Raw genomic sequence first — 16,870 nt, forward strand, 5'->3', positions numbered from 1 at the left:
CTGTTGTGCCACCTAGTGTCAAAACTGAAAACTTCTCACTTTGAGAGTGTATTTGCACTGTGAGAGACATCAAGGTTGCAAAGAATCAGAGATTCTGTGATTTTAAGATATTTCCACAAGTGTAGCTACTTTCTGCAAAATGTAAAGCCTTGTCTACACTAGAAAGGAGGTGCCAGAGTAGCTATTTCACTGAATCCTCCCAGCATAGGCAGCAGCTTTCTGGCCTAGCTATATCAGTTAGGAGTAGACTAGGCCTAAGCTTTCATTTTAAAACATTAGGTTAGTCTTCTCTTGTGCAGATAGAGGCTTCACAATGTAGCCTGATGCTTTGTTATAACCACCTTCCAGTCCTCTGGACTGAGGTATTAAAATTAACTTCTGGTTGGGCCTATTTAAATGCTAAACTTATCAAGTGTGGCAGAATAAAGAAAGAAAGGTTAACAGGCAACTTGGTCATGGCTTAATAAGGACGTACAAAGAGAGAAAATAGTTGCTGTTCGGCGGCCTTCATATCTTGTAGGCAAGATCCACGGGTTGGGAGTTGAAGAAAAATTCTGATTAGAAATTAAATGCAGCTATTTAACAGGGAAACGGATTACACAGCTTCCTAAGGGATATGGTAAATTCAGCACCACATCTCTACAGTTTCTGTATCGATTTCATTATAGTTATATTGCTACAGCTTACTTCATGAACTCCTTTATCTCCACCTTCACAGCCACACCGATTTAACTCTATATGGTTCTAAACCCATGTAGTTAAATGGGTACGCAAACTGTAAACTAGGCCTTGGGCAGCCCGATTCACAAAGGCACCTAGATGTTACAATGCTTCACTCCTAGGGTCCCTGTTGCCTCCTGGAATTCTCAGCCCTGAGTTAGGCTCAGAAGGGAAGAGTTAAGCACCTGAGGAAGAGATGCTCAGAAGCCAGGAAGCTGCAGTGGGATCCACCTAGCCTAGCCTGGTGTGAAATGCAGAGGAAAGGCACAGGGCTTAGATGCCTTCTGTGAATCTAGACCTTAACTCCCTTTGATCTGGACTTCAGGTGCCAGACGGTATATCTACACTGGAATAAGAAACCCACGGCACAGCCGTGGCTGGCCTGGGCCAGCTGATTAGCCCTACAGCCCGAGTGCCGTCAGTCGAAAAATTGCAGTGTAGATGTTCGGGCTTGAACTGGAGCCTGGGCTCTGGGACCCTCCTCCATTGCAGGGTCCCAGAGCGAGGGCTCCAGCCTGAGCCCGAATGTCTACTCAGCAGTGTTACAACCCTGCAGCCTGAGCCCCAGTCAACTCACCTGGGCCAGTTGCAGGTGTTTAATTGCTATGCAGACATAGCCTGACAGGCAGGCAACAGGTGCCTCCCTTTAAGGATTCTCAGCAACAAACTTTCTCTGGGAGTTCGGTGCCTAAATCACATCAGCCCTTTCTCTGCTGCCCCACCTCATCAGAACCAATAGCCCAGTGGTTAAGGCACTCACCTGGGATGTCAGACCTGGATTCAAGTCTCTGCTACAAATCAGGCAGAGTGGTGATTCCAACCTGACTCTCCACATCTTAGGCCTTGTCTACACTACGGCATTTTGATGACACGTTACGCCAGCGCGCAGCCACCGCTGTAATTGAACCGCTGTTGCACATCCTCACTGTGCTCCTCATGTCAGAGGAGTGCATTCACACTACCTGCTCTTGCATCGACACGGAGCAGTGCACAGTGGGTGGCTACCCCACTAGGCAACTGCACGCAGCGTGTGTCGGGAAGGGTTTGCGCTGCCTCATGGGGCAGGCCCAGCATCACAGTATGAAGGTTTCTGAATCTCATCGTTCCAGGGGCATCCGACCAGATCAACAGCTGCTTTTCAACTGCCGTCAGCCACACTGACAGTGCTGAACGCAAACACAAGAAGCCCACAGAATTGGGGGATGGGGGATGAGTGAGACAGGGAGTGTATGTGTGTGCATGCGTGCGAGAGAGACCGAGACTGTGTGTGTTGAGGGACAGTGTGTGTCCGCGCGCTATCTCAAGTTCAGACAGCAGCCAGAAGCAACCAATTTTGAGGCAGAAGCTGGTGCACAGACAGCTGGTGTCCCCCCTGTTCCTGCCCCCTCCCCCAGCTTAGCAGAGACCTGCACACTAGTGGGATGAAGGGGACACCCCAACATCAGCCCCCACCTCCCTCCCTGGCTCTGCACAGCACATCAAGAGCCTCTCCCATCCCCACAGCAGCGATCTGCCCTGCCTGCCACTGCAGTCCTAGTGCTGGGGAGAGCAGGATTTTCCCAGAATCAGGACAAAAGGCTGAGTTCTTCCACAGCTTCCTTCCCTGGCTCTGCACAGCACATCAGCAGTCTCTTCCCACACCTCCTGCCAGGAGCAGCCCATGCTGCCTGAATGCCTGTCATAGAAGAGCAGGATTAATTCCCTGCGAGTTCTCCCACAGCCTCGTCTCCCCACAGACCCAGGAGAATGATCCACCCTTCTCCCCTGCAATCCAGGGAAGAGGGCATTTGCTGCCCAGAGCCGGCTTGCTCAGCCAGGCAGTAGCTGTGTGAGCTCTTCTCCAGGCTGAGCAATTTCCAAACCTCCTGAGGCTTTGAAAGGGGAGGGACGCCTGCCTGTGTAGCTGAAATGCAGGGCAATGCAGCAGAATTCAAACCAGTGAGCAGAGAAGTCAGGGTGGGCATTGTGGGATAGCTCCTGGATCCAAATTACAGCACACAGCGTCCACACTGACACTTTGTCGCTCTAACTTTGCCACAAAAAGCTCTACTCTTGTCAAGATGGTTTTATTTTGTCACCAAAGCAGGGGAGTTTTGTTGTCGGGGAAACACTAATATGTACACCGTCACTCTGTTGATAAAAGGTCACTTTTGTCAACAAAACTCTGTAGTGTAGACCAGCCCTAAGTGAATGCTGTAACTGGGTATGGATATGCACGCACACACTCAGATCCTGCTGATGCAATAAATAGGGGAACATCTAGTTTAAGAATCCTACTGGGGCTTCAACTTGAGTGATGGCTCCAAGCAGCTTGTTCGTTGGGTGGGGCAGCATCTGGACTTAGGGGCTTTGCATGTGCCTACTGCCAAAATGTAGGCATCTACAAGGGTAGGCAGCAACTGAGCAGTTTTGAGAATGTCAGTGGTGCCTAAATGTTGGACTTAGCCCCTAAGTACCTTTGAATCCAACCTGCAGTCATGAAATCAATGTTGACTGTCTGAAAGATGCTGTAGTCTGAGACCCTCTTAGAGTCTCTGAGCTGAAATCACTGTATCTTTTGACCTATCTGCAATGGAGAGGAAGCGTCTCAGAGATTTTCTGAAGGCTCTTGTCCAGTCCAACTAGAAGGCCAAGACTCCCACATCAACCGTATGGAGGATGACTTCCCTATTATCCTGATGAGGTTTGGGATAAAAGGCTAGAAGCTCAAAGGGGAGTCCTCCGCTGTTTGGACCTCCTTGGGGAAGCTGGAGAGATGAAGTCACGAGGCCCGTCTCATCACAGTGGTTGTCGAAATAGAACATGCTGCTGTGTCAGACTGCAGAGACTTTTTGCTACCAGCTGGCCCTCATTAACCAAGGCTTTAAATAGATCCTTGTGAGAATCGGGGAGGTGTTCAATAAAAGAACTAAGCGTCACATAGTTCTGATAGTCCTATTTAGCCCACAAAGCTTGGTGGTTTGCCATTCTGAAGTGAAGGGTGGCAGAGAAGTAGGCCTTCCTGCCAAACAGATCTAGGTGCTTCCAGTCCCTGTTATAAGGAATGGACGTAAAGTGCCTCTGCCACCCTCTTCACCAAGTCCTGAAACACTCTAAGGTCATCCGCCATAGACTGCGCAGAAGGCATCATCATCTTGTCTGGCGACGATGAGGAGAAGTGGGCTGGAGGAGTGACTTCCTCCTCAACTTTGACCTCCGGTTCCTCCCTTGCCTGCTCGGGGACTTCAGAAGTACTCGATTAGTATCTTGGGGCTAAGAATCCCAGTTTTAGGCATCTAGTTCTCCCCATACATTGCTTGGGGAGCCTGGGCATTTCACTGGGGGATGAGAATTTTCAGCAGGCAGCAGAGGGTCTAAAGTTACCTTTGTGATTCTGGCTCTTACTTCACAAATATTTACTCCAGTAAAGTTAATGAGCCACTAATGAAGTTAGGTACAACTCAATGTGGCAGAACTGAGCCCAACAACAATGAAGTTACATGTATTAAATGTTTGCAGGCTCAACAAAAATTAAATACATGAACAAATGGCTCTTTAGAGGTTACCATGTTAATTCTTTGCAGAATTCCATACACTTGGGATGAGACTCCACAGAATTTGTCAGAATTATTTGCAGTCTCCCAACGGCCCTGAAGTCTCAAAACAGCCATTACAAGTACAAAACTTTTAAAAAAAATAAAAATTCTGTTTAGATTCTGAGGGCTATCACTTGTTTTAGTCATCAAGTTAACTGTATGCCACACGAATCTGGATCCCTCTCACTTTTATCACTGGCCACTGTTTACAGCAATAATAAGCAGAGCTGAGGTTATAGGAAGAGCTATTTGCATGCAAAGAAGGAATCCCACAGCAGATCCAGTTGTTGCAAGAATATGTTGTTTGTCTTTCATTTTGGACTTTGTCCCACAGCTGGGCCCTGTCAGGTTGAGAGGTAAATTCTGCTATAAAATGGGAGGAGTAGTACTTACCTACCTCCCCACCCGTACCCCCAGGACCCTTTTGTTTAATGTAATCAGGCGCTTGCCACTGACTGACTGACATTTCACTTGTTGACTTGAGGAGTTGTGTAGGAAAGCAAATCAGCTCACAAGAGGCAAGGTCCTAGTGTCAGTGCTTTGACATTAATACGAGACACATCTCTGGGTCAACTGCAGGTGGAGAAACCTGGCCACTGAGGGGAGGTAGAAATGCAGCAACAGCCAGTGGGATGCCCACACAGAGCTCCATGCAAGGTTGGGGAATGAACAACAAACATTGCTACAGAATATATTAAACTTGAGAAGTGCTGTGAAACAGGACTGACCTTTGTCCAGGTGAAATATTTTATCAGCATTCGTTCAGGCCCTGAAAGAATGCTTTATTGTTGCTCTTCTGACTATCCCCAGTGCTTTCTGCAGCACTTACATCAGTAGTATTGCATTCACAATCTGTAGAATTCTGGATCTTGCAATCAAGGTAAAATTCAAGCCCCTTTTGTGCTTCTCTCTCTATAGTCTGGTCTATGCTAGAAAAATGACCCATTGCTGACAATGGGTGCCTGCATCAGGTGCAGCTAGATCACTGCTCTACACTATTTAACTGCACATTTCTGCACTGTTTCAGAAACCGAGCTTCAAAACTGAAATCACTCACTCCCCTCCCCCATCTCCGCCAACAAAATCTTAGAGGGTTTATCAACTACCAAGATCTGAGAAAACAGACGTTTCAGGGTGTATTTGCTTTCTTTTGTCTGCCCACTACAGCAGCACATATTAGGGCTTGTCTACACAGGGAAAATTACCAGCCCGAGGCCTGGTCTACACTACAAAGTTTTGTTGATAAAAGTCAGCTTTTGTTGACAAAACAGTGCTAGTGTTCACGCTACGATCGCCCCCCTGGCCGACAAAATGCCGTTTTTTCAACGAAATAAAACTACCTCAATGAGGCTTTGTCAGTGTAGCTAGGATGACGCACCATCAATGTAGACAGTGTCCTTTCACACTGAGGCTGGGACATGGGCGGCTGCAGGCCGGGGAGGGAGAATTCCCTGCATGGCTGCTCCCAGCTCCTGACTGGGACCAGGGTGTGTGCGCGGTGGGCAGCCCACAGGGAGCTGAGAGATGGGGCTGTCAGCTCCCCACACTGCCCCTTAGGTCAGTGGAATTGCTCCTGGTGAGGACACACTCCACCGACCCAAGGAGAGCAGTGTGGACATCAGCCACTGCTGTAATTATAGCAGTGGCTGGAAGTCAACATCGTATGTCAGCTTTATTTATTTAATTATTTATTTTAAGAGTAGACAAGGCCTAACTATACCAGAATAATTATACCAGTGGTTAGTGTCCCCATATGGGCACACTTAGTCCTAATTCCGAGACCAGAAGGGACCATTTTGATCATCTAGTCTCATCCCCCCATATAACACAGGCCATAGAACTGCCCCAAAATAATTCCTAGAGCAAATCTTTTAGGAAAGCAACCAGTAAAAGTGTCTACATAGGGAGTTATACCAGTATAGCTATGGTGGTATAGTTAGAGTGGTATAACGATACTGGTATAAAACCTTGTTCAACACAGGAGGGTTTTTCAGAACATTGCACCATGGGATATCTATCCAGAATTCTATGCTTTTCTTTGAAAAAGCGAAGAGCAGTTTGGACACAATGGTTCACACAGGAACGAACGTAAAATGGCACAAGCCAAGTGATGTAGCTGCACTCTGCTGGTAAAGTTACACTGGTTTGGTTACAGTCATAGGCAGCTAGTGAAAATATTCTTGGAAGGGGCAAAGATGCCAGGTAGTGCCTGCCCAATATTCACCTCTCTGAAGTTGTAAGAGGGAGGAGAAGATCAATACTGTTTTCCCCAGATTATTGGACAAGTGTGGCAACACAACAGGCTTCCTTCCAGGACAACAGGCTAGAGGCGGCTATGAGTTAGGGCTTGTCTACACAGGGAAATTTATTAGCAAAACGAAGGCTTGCCTACACAAGAGTGCTTTTAAAAAAAATGTTTTTCCACCCAGCCCCCCAGATCTACCTCTGCCTTGCCACCCCACTGCCCGCCCACATGTCCAGCTCAGCAAGTGAAGTCCTGTGTCCGGCAGCACCAGGGCCAGGAAGGGGTGAGACAGGGTGTCAAGGTAGGAGGGGTCTCACCTGTGCATAGATGCATGCGTGTCACATGATGCTCTGGCAGGTTCCTTCAAATCAGCAAGAGCCAAAGGCTAGAACAGGGAGTTGAGCCTCGCCCCATAGCACAGGATCCACTGTTGCAGAGTGAGTGCAGGGCAGGCTTGCTCACCAACCCCCCCGCATCCTGGGCCTCCCCTCTGCACTGGGCGAAAATAGAGACAGCGACCCACACACCCATCCCAAAGACCAGGGCCTGACACCCTCCCCATAAGAGACGAGACTCTTCCTGCACGCACCCAGGGTCAGGACTCAGCCCCTTCCCATTGTTGCCACTCTTGCAATTTTATTGTAAGTGTCAAGATATTTGGTGTTTTTTCTTAGAATGTCAGCTCCTCCAGTCCTGTGGTTACATGAGAATCCTAGCTATTTTTAAGTAAATTCCTAGCCCTCATGGTTGTGAAGAAAAGCTTAAGGCAATAACAAGAGATCCAAATTTGTTACTTCTAAGGTCTCAAGATTTTTAAGTCAACCTCATGATTTTTTTGGGCTGGACTCATGATTTTTGAATACTTGGGGTTGGCATCACTAGAAGTGGTGACATCAGGCAGTACCATCCTTTCACTCTTTGACTGTGCCTGCCCTAACTTCTTTGTTCCTTGGCTCCCGCCCAGTAGAGGTGTGAGATGAGAAAACAGCTGCCTTTGGGATTCCCTGCCCAGGAAGTGGCTATCCTCTGGAGTTTCCTTTTCTATAAGAAGTATACTTGTCAACCATCCTGATGGGACTGTGGCTGTTCCAAATGTTAGCAATAGTCAATGGTCCCACTTGGCTGCCTTTTTCTCTTAGCGATTCAGAGCAGCTGGGCCTGTACTCTGCCCTCAAAACTACCATAGAGGCTGCTTCTCCTGCGGTTATCTCCTTCGCTCCATACCTCATTACAGCAGCATAGTTGGGGGCTGGAGGCAGCAGGAAGGGAAAGAGGCAGGAGTTGTTATACATTGCGCTTTTATTAAACTGATGTCAGGGGGCAGCAGTTACTCCTACTTTATCTAACCACAATAATAAATAAATATAATAATAATAATAATACTTTTTCAGATCAAAAGTGCCAGGTAAGTGCAATTCTCAAACTTCTTTGCAAAAATGAGTAAGCATTATTACCCGTGTTTTACAGAGAGCAAAACTCAGGCACAAAGAAATTAAGGGCAACATTTTCAAAGTTAGATGAGAATTTATGCACCTATTTAACGAAATAAGTGGCCTGATTTTCAAAAGTGCTGTGCATCCAGTAGCTCCCACTGAAGTCAATAGGAACTCTGGGTAATCAACACCTCTGACAAGCAGGTTGCTTTCACTTAGGTTCCTAAATAAAAAAAAGTAAGATTAAAACATTTGACTATTTGGATTTCAAAAGATGCAGCTGTATTCTTGTGCAACATAATTAGTCACTGCAGGAGCTTGCAAAAGCCTTACACTCAACTCCATGGCATTTCTGAGTTTGTCTGTCTGTCTGTCTGTCTGTCTGTATGTAATGCAATAACTTTTTATACCATATCCAATCAATTTCAGGGATGTTCTAGGCATCAGAACCCTATTAATTTAGGGGGAAATGGAACGCATAGAACCCCAGCTATCTGCTTAGCAAAGCCACATCTGCAACTATCCATAGATCAAACAACTGGTTGATGGCACCTATTAACACCTTCTAGCATAACAATATCCCAGCTCATCCTCTCAGTAGAGTTTAACATGCAGACACCCTGGATGATTTCTTGTCTGTCTCCCAGACAAATAATAATGGTGTGGGGGAGGAAGAGGAATGGAGGGGCATGGTGGGAGAAAGAGAAAGACAGAGCTCTCCTGGGGAGAGGAAATTGAGGGACCTGGTATGGGAGGACATGGGCTCACAGAGCCTCTATCAGTGGGGAGGGTGAGAATAGGGGAAAGGAGGTGCACCAGAGGGAGGGAGAATAGGGCACCCTGTATAGGGGGAGGAGGAATGGGGGGGCACACAGAACCCGACAGAGGGGGAGATTGGGAAAGCCTAGTACACAGAGGAAGGACAAATGAGGGCGCACACATACACAGCCCCCGATATGGGGAGGGGGAAATGGGGGCATACAAAGGCTCTGGGGAGTGAGATTGGGGGAACGTAGTATGGGAGAAGAGAGGCACACAGAGCCCCTGGCATTAGAAGAAGCGGGAATGGGAGTGCACACCGACCTGCTAGCATGTGGGGGAAGGAAGAGGGAACCCAGGCTCTTAGCTAGATAGACTTCTGGGTGGAAAGAATGCTACAGCATCCAGTACAAGCGACAGTCAGTCCACAAGAAGACCTTAAGAAGAGCTCTGTAGGGCTGGAAAGTCTCTCCCACCAAAAGACCCTTGCTCCAATAAAAGACATTACCTCACCCACCTTAGTCAGTCCACAAGAACAAACAAGGGGTTGGGCAGGGAAGGATAGAACACACCAGAAAAGTGATCAACTTGATGGGCTGCTAATGCCATATTAGGAGTTTTTTCTGTTTCTTTTCTTTGTGTTTTGGGTGGAGTTTTGTTGGGGGTGAGATTAGCTAAACAGAAAGAAGGGAAGGGACCCTGAAGAGGAGTGGGGAAGAACATTCATAACTAGGCTCCAAAGTTAAGTAAATAATGGCAATTAAGTTTCCTTCTATGATTCTGAAAATAGAAGACTTGCAAGAACTTGTCTTACCAAAATGTAAAAACAACAATCTATATTTGTACAGTGTATTTATGTTAAAGCTATTGTTTTTGGGAGGATTTTCATTTTTTTTGGTCTAACACACATGATTATGGCTACATTATACTATGAAGTTTTAAGGCCAAAGATGCATTTTCTAGTTCTCCTATTCTCTAGCGGACTTTGAAGAACTTTATCTGCTCTGCATCACTTCCCATTCTTCATAGGAAATCTTTCTTTAAAAAGGGGGGGGGGGGAAACTATTTTAAGTTCTTGTGATTTAAAATTACCGGGGGTGGAAAAATAAGCAGGTTTATATTACTACCACCACAACAAAAATCCTACCCAAAACAGACTGTGGGGAGGGAAAATACATGTTTAAAGAGGCTATTTTGTTATTGAATGTTTCATATATACACAATGCAGCTCTCTCTCTCACAGGGTCAGGAGTCTGATTTACACTGGAAGTTACTGAGCAACTGGATTGTAGAGATTATAATTCTTGCATTTTCCTACAAAATATATTTTGAAGACACTATTTCTATCAAACTTTTTTTTTTTTTTTTTTTTTTTTAAAAAAAAAAAAAATAACTGCCCATCAAGATGAAGGGGGACATTCACATTCCTTTCAGTGCCATTGTTTTCCATTCAGAAAGATAAGGGCATCAGTTTACAATGCAAAGGTTATCTTCCCTAGCCAGAGCACTAGAAATTTTTTCAATGAACTCCTGGGCTTGCAAGGTTTTAGAGCCACCATTATACCTATTTCAGTGTCGCTGCCTCCTGCATACATGCAGATGTGACTTGCATCAGGGCAGGTAATCCTGATTAAAAACGGGGAGAAACTGCTGTAGTGCACAGTTACACGAGACTACATGCTGTTTGTTACCAGTGTAGACAATGCTTTACATTTTGCAGAAAACAATAAAATTGAAAGCAAGCGTTGGGAGGTTAATTTCTTCTAGGGCTGGATGCAAATGTACCATAGTGCCATGCCTAGAGATTAGTTCAACAGAATTGTTTGCAAATCTGATTAAAAATGTGGAATTGAGAAGAAATTAAAAAGAAACATAATTTAAGTATTGTCTAGGCTGTTTTTGTTTGGTTTTTTGCACCAATATAGTTGCACTAGTGCAAACCCACAATTAGATGTACTGTGTTGGAGTAAACAGTGATTGAATGATGCAGCTTATGCTGCTTGGGTTGAATCCTCATGTGTCTTGAAGAAGCTCAGTGCACTTTGATGAAAATGGCAAAGCTAACTTTGTCATCTTTTCTTCCCCTGAATCCTATCCTGGGGAGGATTTACCCCCGTTATACCTTAGGGCATGTCTACCCTACAAGCTTAAATCAACCTATGTTAGGTCAACTTACAGCCACCACAGTAATTACTGCAGTGCTTCACATCCACACTGCACTCCGTGCATTCTCACCAGGAATGTTTAACCGACTTAAGAGCAATAGCAGGCAGGGCCAAGCATAATTTTTTCGGGCCCAGTACAAACTTGTAACAGGGGCCCTCTGCCACACACATACCACAATCCCTCGTCCCCTTCAGACAATCTCATGAGCCATGAAAATGTTTTTTCCTCATGGCAATGAGGGTTGCAGCCTGGGCTGGGCCCAACAAGGTCTCTCTGGGCCCTGGTAAAGTGTACCCTTCCCCCACCCCATGTGGGGGCCCTGGCAGTGGGGGGCAGTTAAAAGCCTGGGCTGCCCGCTTTCTGCAGGGAGCCTCCACGCAGCTGGGCTCCCTGTGGGAAGCCTCAGTACTTTCCAGTATCTGATCACTGAAGCACTATCAAAAAAAGAGGCTTTAAAGTATTGGCAGGAATTAAAAATCAGTAATAACTATTTTCCAATTGTCACAGGGTGATGAGCTGGCCCTTTAGGGTGGTTGGAGCTCAGCATTACCTATGCCAACCGGGTTTAACACCCTCTCCAAGGAGGAAAAAACAAGGGTCATGTGATGTGGAACATGTGACTAAGAAGAAACAGGCAGGCTGTGGGGCATAAGGACAGTTCAAACAGGGGCCAGGGAAGAGACTGTAGGGAGAACAGGGCTGGGGCTGGGAGTGAGCACTCCATTGAAGAGTGACGTGAACAGGCCAGGAAGACACCCTGAACCGAGTAACTTTCCGAGTGCTTAAATAACAAGCCTAGGAGAGAGGCCTGCGGGGAGCAGAAGCCTATGAGAAGGAAAGCCACAGCAAGGATAGGACTCCATATCCTGCACCATGTGTGTGAGCCAGCTAGGAAGGCTGAGTGAAGATGTGTTGTTTTGAGCTCCGTTAATAAGACAGACTTCTGCAATCACGGGAGGGTTAGTGAGAATGCACGTGAAGTGTGACGTTTGACTAACTGGGAACAAAGGGAGAAACTGAGGCAACAGCAGGGCATGGAGTCAGAACAGCTAATCCCTGCTACACAATATATATTCTTCTAACTATAGCTTGCTTTCATTGTATTCCCTATTGCCCACTAATTTCCTTTAACGTCTATTATGTGCTCTCTCCTCCTTGAATAACTCTTGTCAGTGGTAGAGCCAGTGACAGTGGGGGTTAGGCTACTGATTAAGCAACAAGTCTCATCCATAGAACTGTTGTCAAACACTGGGGCACTGCTTACTACTTTGTTACTAACTAAGGCCTTGTCCAAACACCAGAGTTGTACTGCTTAACTACACCAGTGTTGCTAACGCCTTCCAACCCCCTCTAGCCTGCCAGTGTGGATCTAGTTATACTGGTATGAAGGCGCTTATGCTGGTATAGTTTATTCCCCTTCATATTGTACCACTATAACTACTATGGTAAAAAATAAAATCATCCATCACTATAATAGTTATACTGGTAACTTAAAAAGTGTTACAGCACAGGATTGGGAGTCAGTTGTTACTTAAATTCTATTCCCACCTCTGACCATTGATTCTCTATATGGCTTCAGGCAAGAAACATAGGACCAGATTTTCAGAAGTGCTCTGCACTCTCGTTGCTGAGTACTGTACTCCTTTGGAAATCCAGCCACATGTATGTATGTATAAATGGAAGCTGTTGGATGCTGACATCTTTTGAAAATGTGGCCTTTAAGCTCTGTGTTTCATTTTCACCAAATGAAGATAATACTTCTGTCCCTACAGGGATACTGAGAAAAGTACTTTGAGATCTTCAACGAAAAGGCACTGAGGAGCCTAAACATCTTTGGATCTGGACCAAACTTTCACTGAAATCAATGGAAGTTAGGAGCCTATATATCTTTGTGGATCTGCGCCTACGAGATGATCGTATATCTATGTCACTTTGCCAAGCACAGTTGATTGACAACCGAAAATAGTTTTGCATTATTATTATCCTAAATTGGGCAATAGCTTTTAGCATGACAAACTACTAAGCAGCTACCCATTGAATAAAACTCAGTCCCCATCCATGATTGCTTCTGTCATTACTGCTGTGTTGCAACTTTTCTATAGGGGAGGTCACATATCCCTGTATGCTAAATGTAGAGCACTCTCAGTAAAACTGTAGCATATCAAGGACTAAATGATGCATTTAAAAGGATATAACAAAGCATATATAGATTTGAGTGTTTAGTTTGCAGGAAAAACTACTGCCCCTTCAATTGAAAAAGTGACCTCCAGTCCCCAAAAGCTGGGTTTATGAGCATTATATCCCATTCTCTGTGAAATGATGGCCCTACTGCAGTCTTGGGAGTTTGCCATTTACTTCAATATGCCAGGGCATCACTCACCTTCAGTCACTCTTACAATCCACTGACCATTATTTTTCCATTATGCACCTCAATGCCAGTAAAAATATATGCAATATAATATATATGTTTTGCTCACCAGTTCAGTGTAAAATATTTAAATGACCATTCAAACAGCTTAGTTATTTTGAATTAAATACACCTCCACGCATGAGTCTCTTCCAGCCAGCGTCTAGTAATGTCCCCAGGTATGGCTATCCATGATGAATTCTACTTCTTTTGTGTATATTTCTTCTATAACAATTAGTAGCCAAATTATCAGTAATCAGCTGGGAAATCAACTGTATTCTACTCTCACAAAGTGGCTGCATTAAATTCATTCTTAGACACAGCCATTAGCCCATCAGAACCAATGGCCCCCGGAATTTTTTTTACATTTTTCTTGGGACATCTGAAAAATCAAGGCATTTGCAATTACTACCTGTCTGACAGCCCCACCGTAGCTGATCAGGTTATGGTAATCAGAGCACATGGAAACACGGGTACTCTAAAAGCAGTAGGAACTGATTTCAAAAGTGTTCAGCTCACCGCTGGGGCCAGATTTTTAAAAATATAATGGGAGCTGTGGAGTGCCGAGGATTTTTTGTTGCTGTTGTTCTTAACTCTGAATAGTTAGCATTATACACAATGTGCTAATCAATTTAAATCAACTGTTCTCTTTGGGACAAATTCAGCCCCAGTATATGAGGTAATACCCTACTGATGTCTGACTTCAATATTGTCTTTAGTCTTTTATTCTAAACTTCAAGTACAATACCTGTTGCTGTACGTAGCGAACCCCTCCCCCCCATGCACAAAAGTCTAAAAATAAAATAAAATAAAAATATAGAGGTCTCTATAACACAAACTTTTATGAGAGTTGTTTGTCTCCTCGCCACTGCCGGAGAAAGAAAGAGTCCCCATACAATATTTTCTGTAGGTGTATATCTGGTGTGATTCAATTAGAAACTTGTTACAAGTTCAGCACAGGACAGTTTCTTAAAGCTACTGTAAAGTCAGACAACTTTTCTGATTTACTTCAAAATGCTTGCAGATACCATTTCAAAGCAAATGAGACAATTAATATTCAAGTTATTTAGAATATTTTAACAAAACAAATTTTTAAACAATTAACATAAATAGTTATGGTAAAGTGATCTACTTACTGTGTACAAAAGTTGAGAAATCAGGTCAGACTGGTTTCTAAAAAGGGGAGGAAAAAGACCTCTGAGTAAAAAGGATAAACAAATTAAAAAAAAACTGTTAAGACAATGTTAAGCCTAGGATTTTCAAAGGAGTCTAAAGGATTTGAACACTTAAAACATTCAGATGAGGAAAATTCCAGCTATATAAATAAATGTCTTTATGTGGAATGAAACTGAAAGAACGCTTAAATCTAATCTAATGCAATTGTGGAAACACACACATACACGGAAAGAACCTAAATTTCCAAAAACTGAAGTAATATAAACCCTATTAAATTTAAAACACGATTCAGTGCCTTTAGTATTATTATTGATGGATGTAAAGGTTAAAGCTTGCTTTTCAATATAAACTTGATTTTAACTCCTTCTCTATAATATACAAAAAATTAAAATAATCCATCTGAAAGTTCCTCTGAAGTTTATTTAGCAAAATTTTTTAACTATTAAGTGTTTTTTCACATATACTATAGCCCTGTCTTCTCTGCAGAATTAACTCAGATTCAAATTATTTTTCTCACCTTAGAAACCACCCTATGAAATAACATTCAAGCTGCTGTGTCCACACTGGTGCTGCCCTCACTCACTCACCTGTGGCAACAAGTTTTTCAAAGTCATATCCCATGGTTCTTTGCGCTGGATTAAGCTGAGACTCTATGAATTATTTCCAAGTGAACTGAGGGAGAACTTGTTGTCTATCTTTCCCCAGGCACATAGGGGAATTATGGGAAGGCACTGGAGGGGTACTTGAGTGGAGCTAGCCTAAGTCCATAATAGAATAATCATGTTAGCAGCTGACTAGTTGTGCTAACTAGAGCTTTAGGCTACAACTGCTGATGGACCAACTAACTCCAATTAAGAGCACCACCATACTTGCATTAAAGGATTTTGCATGTGGATGGGACTCAAGTTAAGGGCAATGCTCAAGTTATAACACAAATTAACTTTACATTGAAGACACAAGGGGTGAGCAATAAGCAGACACTCACATGGGGAAGGGACAAGTGCTAGGGAACTGATAGAAACAGAGAGGCACATGGGGAAGTAGAGGGAACCAGTTTAAGGAACAAGAGCAGCAGGCAGGGGAGTTCTCCAGATGAAGGAGGAGTGACTATGTGACCTTTAGGTGAGTTTATTGTCTGTTAATTAGTTTGTTGTGTGCTTTCTTGACTGAAGTTTAGAGTGTGGTCTGTTTGGGGGACTGTGTGCTGTGCCTAGGAGCAAGACTCTAGCCTGCTATCCTTTGATCCCTTAACAAAGGGTAGGGCTACTCAGGGAGCATTGGGATTTAAACAATCAGCTCCTAAGCAACCAGAGGGAGTGCAGAGAGGGAGTGTGACAGTCACATATATCTAACATTATCTGAACATAGGCCATATACAAAACAAAGAAAAAGCTGCATGAGTAAAAATAATGCAGGCATAAAACTAGCAGCAGAGTGGGGGGTATCCAGTTTATTGCACTGACTGCAGCATGTATGATTACCTGCCTTGAGGGCAGGTGGCTATCCAGTCAAGCAGCTCATGACCCTCAGAGACCATGAATGGGCTCTTGAAACAAGTGTGGCTAACTGAAGGAACTAAAGGAGACTTTCTGGGACACACAAGAGGGGTCCCACCTCCAGTCTGGCAATTGTGCTGTTGAGGAGGATGAAAGTCTCAGGGAAGCAGAAAGTCAAACTAGAGTAGCAGAAAATGATCCCATAGTTGGGATCCTCCTTCCAGATGATGTCATGGTATCCTCCATAGGTGTGCGCAGCACATTACATTAGGGTGTGCACCCAGGGAATTTTTGGGCCACACTGGATTAAAATTGACTTACTCTTGCTGCCTTACTCTCCACTGAAAAATCTCACCACATCATCTGTTTCGGCGGCAGCTAGCGATGTCTTACCCGCCGCCGAAAAAACTACCGGGGTCCTTCTTTTCGGTGGCAGCTCGTGACGGTCGTCGTCGTCCGTCCGTGTCCCCCTCCCCCCCCCACTGAGAAAAAATGCCAGGGTCTTTCTTTTCGGCGGCAGCTTGCAACGCATTACGGTTTTGTTGAGCCCTGCATTAGGGTGTGCTTGGGCACACACGGCACACCCCATGCGCACATCTATGGTATCCTCTTGCACTGAGGACACCCCACTGGGGAAGGGGGCTTCAGTTACTGAGAAGAGACAGGTAATAGTAATGGGGAATTTGATTATTAGAAATATAGTCAGTTGGGTTTGTGATGACTGAGAGAACCTCATGCTGAATTGCCTGCTGCATGCAAAGGTTGCAGATCTCTTGAGACATCTAGACAGACTTATGTGCAGTGCTGGGGAGGAGCTGGTGGTCATGTTACATGTAGGTGCCAACGACACAGGAAAGGATAGGAGAGAGGTCCTGGAGGCCAAATCCAGGCTG

The 16,870-nt window shown here is 44.7% G+C and overlaps 1 long non-coding RNA gene across 1 annotated transcript in view; it reads right to left on the reverse strand.

The window, feature by feature from the left end:
• LOC137158904 (uncharacterized) overlaps positions 1 to 15,205 on the reverse strand; it is a 30,083-nt gene extending 14,878 nt beyond the window's left edge. The window contains exons 1-2 of the long non-coding RNA XR_010921490.1: positions 15,069 to 15,205; positions 14,442 to 14,478 (exon numbers count right to left, since the gene is read on the reverse strand). This is a non-coding gene — a long non-coding RNA (uncharacterized lncRNA). The remainder of the gene's footprint in view (positions 1 to 14,441; positions 14,479 to 15,068) is intronic.
• Between the last annotated feature and the right edge of the window lie 1,665 nt (positions 15,206 to 16,870).

This window comes from Emydura macquarii, unplaced genomic scaffold (assembly GCF_026122565.2).
Source record: "Emydura macquarii macquarii isolate MOO-44397 ecotype Brisbane River unplaced genomic scaffold, CSIRO-AGI_Emac_v2 contig_1790, whole genome shotgun sequence".
Classification (NCBI taxonomy): Eukaryota; Metazoa; Chordata; order Testudines; family Chelidae; genus Emydura; species Emydura macquarii.